General features: G+C 31.9%; 1 protein-coding gene across 1 annotated transcript in view; it reads left to right on the top strand.

Annotated features, from left to right (window-relative positions):
* Window positions 1–4,186: 4,186 nt before the first annotated feature.
* The window catches only part of LOC107449220 (EF-hand calcium-binding domain-containing protein 4B), a gene marked incomplete at its 3' end in the record, with an annotated part of 43,103 nt that continues 41,289 nt past the window's right edge, over window positions 4,187–6,000 (top strand). Inside the window, 1 exon segment of the mRNA XM_043049473.2 lies at window positions 4,187–4,334.

Below are 6,000 nucleotides of genomic sequence, written 5' to 3'. Positions count from 1 at the left end.
GTTGCTCCCACAGTAAGGACAAATAGTACAGAAAATGAAAAAAAAACATCCATTCCTTGTCATGAGCTTACACCCCGGTCAGCTTCCCTCGATTTTAAAATCCACTATTGGGATTCTTGTAAAAACTTCTTAAATTAGTTACTTTAAAGATGTGCTATTCTTCATTGGTAGGTAAATTAGTTATACAGGGTGCGTAGCCTTTTTAAAAAAGTGCTTAAATTTTCTTATTTTTGTTTTTTAAAAGCCCCTAAAGAGGCTTGGGTGTTTTTAAAAAGTGCTTAATTTTCCTTTTTCCGAAATGTGATATTTTTCTTTACCATGTTGATTTTCGTCACAAATTTTGCAAAAAGACATTGTCCTATTCAACGTTTTCAGAAATATTTTTTGAGTGATTAAAAGGTGCTTATTTTATTTATTTATTTGAAAAATTTGGCTACTCACCCTGTTATAAATCGTAGTTCAAAAGAATATGTTAAGCGTGAAATATATATGGTATATAAATTTATATCTTGGTATAGAATTAGTGCGCATAAAATTTTCAGGGTTTTTCACTTACAATTAGTGTTACTTTGTCATGTTTTAGAATTGCTCATTTCATTAGTCTCATGACAAATTTATTGAAAACAATATTTTGAAGATTGAATTTGTATCATTTTAATACTTATTTCTATTGATATTTATTTTATATCATAATTATTATTTAGGCTTTTGGTTTAAAAACCAGCTTAATGTAATTTTCTTTGCAACCCTATTTTAGTTCTAATTTATTGAACTATTATTATTATATTAATTTTGCTACCTCTAAGAAAAATATTTTCTGGAATTACAGTAGTTCTTTAGTAGTTGGAGGCATATATTATTGTAATTTTTATTAATCTTATAGTACCAAATATTTCTAAGCTCTGCTTAAAATTTCTGGATTTTTGATGATTAAGAATCCTATCATTTAAGCCATACATATATATGGCATGTCATATCCAATATCTTGTCATATTTCTGGCAAATAAGAATGAACTAATAGTAAACGCCATTATTGTTATTTGCTTATGTTCCAGTGTTCCCAAAAGTTGTAAAACTTTTCATTTTAATCACTAATTATTTTTAAGACCTTTAATAGGTCACTCTAATTTATTTAATGTTTCCGTTGTTCTTGTGAAATTTTTAAATGAAAAAAGAAATGATATAGTTTAGTTCAAAAAAATAATTTCCATAATTATTTCTAGTCTTAAGTATCTCTAATAAGTTCTAGTTAAGTTAAGTATCTCTAATAAAACTTTAAAATTCAAAATATAATTACCAATTTCAAGAATAAATAATTATTTTTATCCGATAGCCATTCTAACAGTTTAAAAGAAATCTTTTGACCATAATTCGTCTTATTTTATTCGATATGATTTACGTATATGCCGAAAACTACTAGGCAAAAAGCCGCTGGAGACCTATAAATTATTGGTGACACAATTAATAAATTTCAGTCTTTATAAATGTTTCCAAATTAATATTTTTATTATTTTTCATTGCATGTTCACTGCTGCTAATGAGTATTTTTTTTAAAGCCGGAGTTCTTTCATAAAAAGCTCTACCATTTAAGTTTCTGTAGCCGAAAGAAATTGGGAACCACATTTCTTTTGTTATGAAACAAAAATTCTATTAAAAGTATTGAATCCACCATTATGTTTTTCAATATATTCCCTTGTTTCCATACCTCTAAGAAAACATGTCTTAAAGAATTAAATTTATGTGTTACAGAATAGGATATGTATTATAGCATAATTTTTTTATGTAAGGCTCTTTAACATTATAATTATTTGTGATCAGATTCAAATATTTTATTGATTTTTTTTCTTTCTAATTGGCACTTTATATTAAAATATCACATTTCTTCCCATTTTTGCCTAAGGTGCTCATTTCTGCTCAATCTGTTGAATGTATCTGCTAGTTTGTGAATGCTAATGTAATTTCTGCTAATTTGTGAATGTTGAAGGTGAAAGTTTTATTAGTGTATGTACTTTCGTGGTGTAAAAAGATATTTGTGATATTGAATTTTTTTATTTAAAGTATTTTAATAAATGTTAAAACTATTATTGGTTTTAAAATAATTTCATAATTTGGTGATATTTGATTCAATAAAAGCTTAGTTTTTTTATTTTAGGTTGGCTTTTTTTTTATTTTCTCTGGTAAAAAATAATTCGATTTTTATTTTTTAATTACATAATCTTGCAGTAATAATCGCTCTCTAACTAAAACTCCATTTTGATCAGCTTACCTTTATGCTAGTGCTTTGAAGCATGAATTCTTTACATAATTTTGTTTGCAACGTTTCTTACAAATATTTTATTATTATTATTTGCAGCGAAAAAGTTAACTTTAGTTACTTAATGATTAATTAATTAATCAAAAATTATCTTTGTACTAGGAAGTTTTTAAACAAATAAAAATCGATGGCAAGTATAAAGGCTAAGAAAAATTCTACATGAATAACTGACATAGTCTAATAAAATATGTCACGAATGGTTGAAATATATAATAAAGATGAGCTGGCATAAAAATATAAACAATTTTCGACCAAATAAATACTTTTTTTTCTACTACAGTTTAAGTGATTTCTAAATTGACGAAATTCAACTATTGTTGAAATGAGATTTCTTATCAGAATCATAACAAGAGATGCATATGCTCAGAGCTCTGCATTTCGAGAATTGCGGGTCCGTGCGGGCGATATTTTGAAAAATAATTTCAATAATTATTAAAATAATTGCTCTTAAAATTTGTACGATTATTGAGATATTCAGTATTGCAGATTAGGAAACCCTGTTTTTAATTTCATGGAAAGTGCAGTTGGCAGTAAGCTCCACACTTAAAGAGGCACCTTACAAAAATTTTTATGAATTGAAATTTCAGAATTGGGGAACAAGATTTATTTAATCATCTTTAGCTTGCTTAGAAGTGGGGCTCTTAAACACAAAATTGTTAAGGACCTCTAATAGTGTGTGGGGTTAAAAAACTTAAGCGATGGTATTGGAAATTTGAAGGAAAAAAATGTTGTACGGATTTAGGAATGCAATTCGAAGAAGGAAAAAATCATTTATTTTAATGTTAGTAGCTGAAATCTAGATCAATAGGGGAACTGAATATATTGAAAGTCTAGCTACGGCTCCAAACCCGAAATTTATTTCTAAACAATTGTGGTTTAAAGGAAAAGGTTGAGTTTTTGGGACTAACTCCCAACAATCACAATTTCGCCTAACTGAGAAGAGGATAGAACGTTTGCCTTCCAATACAGTGACTCGGGTTCGAATTCCAGCGATTGCTAGAGCGATATGAATTCTGTTTCCAGAGCTCAAAGGTCACACCGCTGACTTAATATATCATCAGTGGTAGACGGATCATTTTTCCTTGCCACCCCAATGGCACAGTCGGTAAGGCGTCATTCACACCGCTAGTTGAAGAGCTGGGGTTGTGAGTTCGATCCTAAAAACCGGCGTGTTTACGCAGTAATGTGCAATTTAAATTTGTCGTTGCTGAAAGTTCACCCATTTGTTGTGTGAAAGTTTAGAGAGAAGGTACCAGCTCAGGAGCTGTCCACGTCATCTGACCGAGGTCAAATTTTAAGTAGCATTCCTACCATGGTCATTAAAAGTTAGAGCCCTAATAATCGGACTCGGTCATGTGATCGGTGTTTCATCGGGTTGACCGTAATATGATTTTATGTTTTTCTCCTCTATGTAACGTAAATGCAGGTTAGTGTCATCAAAAACTTTTCCAGAAAAGCTAGGTTAGCCTAATGCTTGATCCAGGAGAAACATTGTCTTCTGGGTTGAGTTCAAAATTACAACGCTACGGAATTAAACATTGATCGGCATAGATGTGACTAACTGGGCCCATGGCGTACCTTTCATTTCGTTTCTTACTCTTTTTGTACCTTTTCATTTACTCAGCTTTTAAGATTGTATTTTATCTGCATGACAATTCTGAAATCGTCATTTATCTTTTAAGAAAATCATTATCACCGCCTGGGTACTAAACTATAATTGCAAATGGATAACGTTGCTATGAATGCAATTAAAATAACGATAATGCTATTTAAAAAGGTGATTTAATTGTTAAAAAGGTTTTCACAATCAGTGTTTAAGAAAAGCATATTCATCCTATTCTCCTAGAGTGAAAAGGAATTGTAATGACGTTTTCATATCCGTCAAAGACACATGTTGAAATGGGCGTGATCCTTACATTCGTAAGCATTTGTTTTGGAACAGGTGAGATTTCCCTCCGCCATTCAGAACGGAAAAAGGAACAGAGTTTTCCATTTTATCGACATTCTTCTCAAGGAAAAGGTAAAACATTTGTTCACACGTATTTTATGCTTCATTTTGTGTTTGTTTACTATTAAATACTTTGTATACTGCTTTGCATTTTTAAAGCGCGGTTAAAAAAAGTTCTAAAAAAAAGTAATATTTACATCATAATTAAAAATCGTTTGATATCAATTATGCAAATGAATAAAGGCTTTGCAGCGAAAATTATTAAAAATTGCTTGTTTGAAGTTCAGTATATTAGAATAAAAAGTGAAATGAGTAATAATAAAATGAATTTAAATATAATTTTGTAAAGAATAAAGAACGAAAATTTTTTAAAATCAATAAACATTAATTGAAATCGTTTGCTTGCTGCGACTAGTTTTTTTAGCTTCCTGTTTAAAACATAATGAAGATTATTTTATCTTTTGTTGTTTATAGTTAATTATTTATATATTATTTGTTCATTTTTTTAACATTAAGTTGAGTTTAAAGACCATATATTTATACTAAAAAATATTTTTATGAAAGAAATATTCTAATTTTAATAGAGAAGTGAACAAAAATTACAGAACTTAGCTTAACAAATTTCCAACATTCCCTTTTTTTGGTGGAGTCCGCTACTATTTCTTTATACTTTAGGGATAATGACCTTTTGAGTGTACAAGGTTCATATTAATACATGGCGAAATTAAACTACACAGAACAGTTCGATATATAATTCTTTTAATTTCTTAACTTAGAAATAGTGGAGCATTCATGCAACAGTTTGTTGTGTACCAACCTGTCGTGGAAATTTTTTAAAACCGTCGTTGAACAGCCGATCCAATTATGGGTTTACGACTAGTAATGTTCAATTCCGTAACCTTGTAATTTTGAACCCGATCCAGAAGACAAGGAAGTTCCTGGATTAAGTATAGGGGGAAATTAGCCTGGGGAGAACTTTTTGATGGAGCTAACCTGCATTTGCCTTACATGGAGAGGAAAACCTCCCACGGTTAGCTTGACCGCAAGGGAACTCTCATCCATGATCCGTCTACCACTGAGGATGTTTTATGTCAGCACTGTAGTCGGTGGGAGCCGGGTGCGGGATTCGTTTCAACCAGCTGTTCCTGGATTCGAATCCGGTGCTCCTTATTGAAAGGTGCACGCCCTATTCCCTGAGCCACCACGACTCCGTGGAGATTGAAACTTCCTAATGTGGAGCCACTGAGGATGTCTTACGTCGGCACTGTAGTCGGTGCGAGCTGGGTGCGGGATTCGTATCAACCAGTCGTCCCTGGAATCGAATCCAGTACTCCTCATTGGAAGGCGTACGCCCTATTCCCTGAGCCACCACGACTCAATCGTGGAGATTGAAACTTCCTTCCTTTACTTCTCATTAATGTGTTATCGACCATGCCAACCTTCATCTATCAAAAGGTACCACATGATTGAATCAAGTTAGCATATCTTATATACCAGTGAATTGATGTTTAATCGTAGTGGTAGTTACGCCACAATACTCCCCCACCAGAATTTTATCAGGGATAGAATTCGATGGACGGATACCACTAGTTGCTGTACTTGTGAAAGACCGGGAGAGCTGCAATTAAAGTCACCGGGTTGTTTTGAGTGCTGAATGTGAGAGGTGTATTAACTTCACAGCCGTAGTCGCTCCTGTGTTGCTATTAGCAGTCGAGTGTATGCAGGTAGACGTTGTGTT

Source organism: Parasteatoda tepidariorum, chromosome 4 (genome assembly GCF_043381705.1).
Source record: "Parasteatoda tepidariorum isolate YZ-2023 chromosome 4, CAS_Ptep_4.0, whole genome shotgun sequence".
Lineage (NCBI taxonomy): Eukaryota > Metazoa > Arthropoda > Arachnida > Araneae > Theridiidae > Parasteatoda > Parasteatoda tepidariorum.
This window is presented reverse-complemented; position numbering and strand designations above follow the sequence as displayed.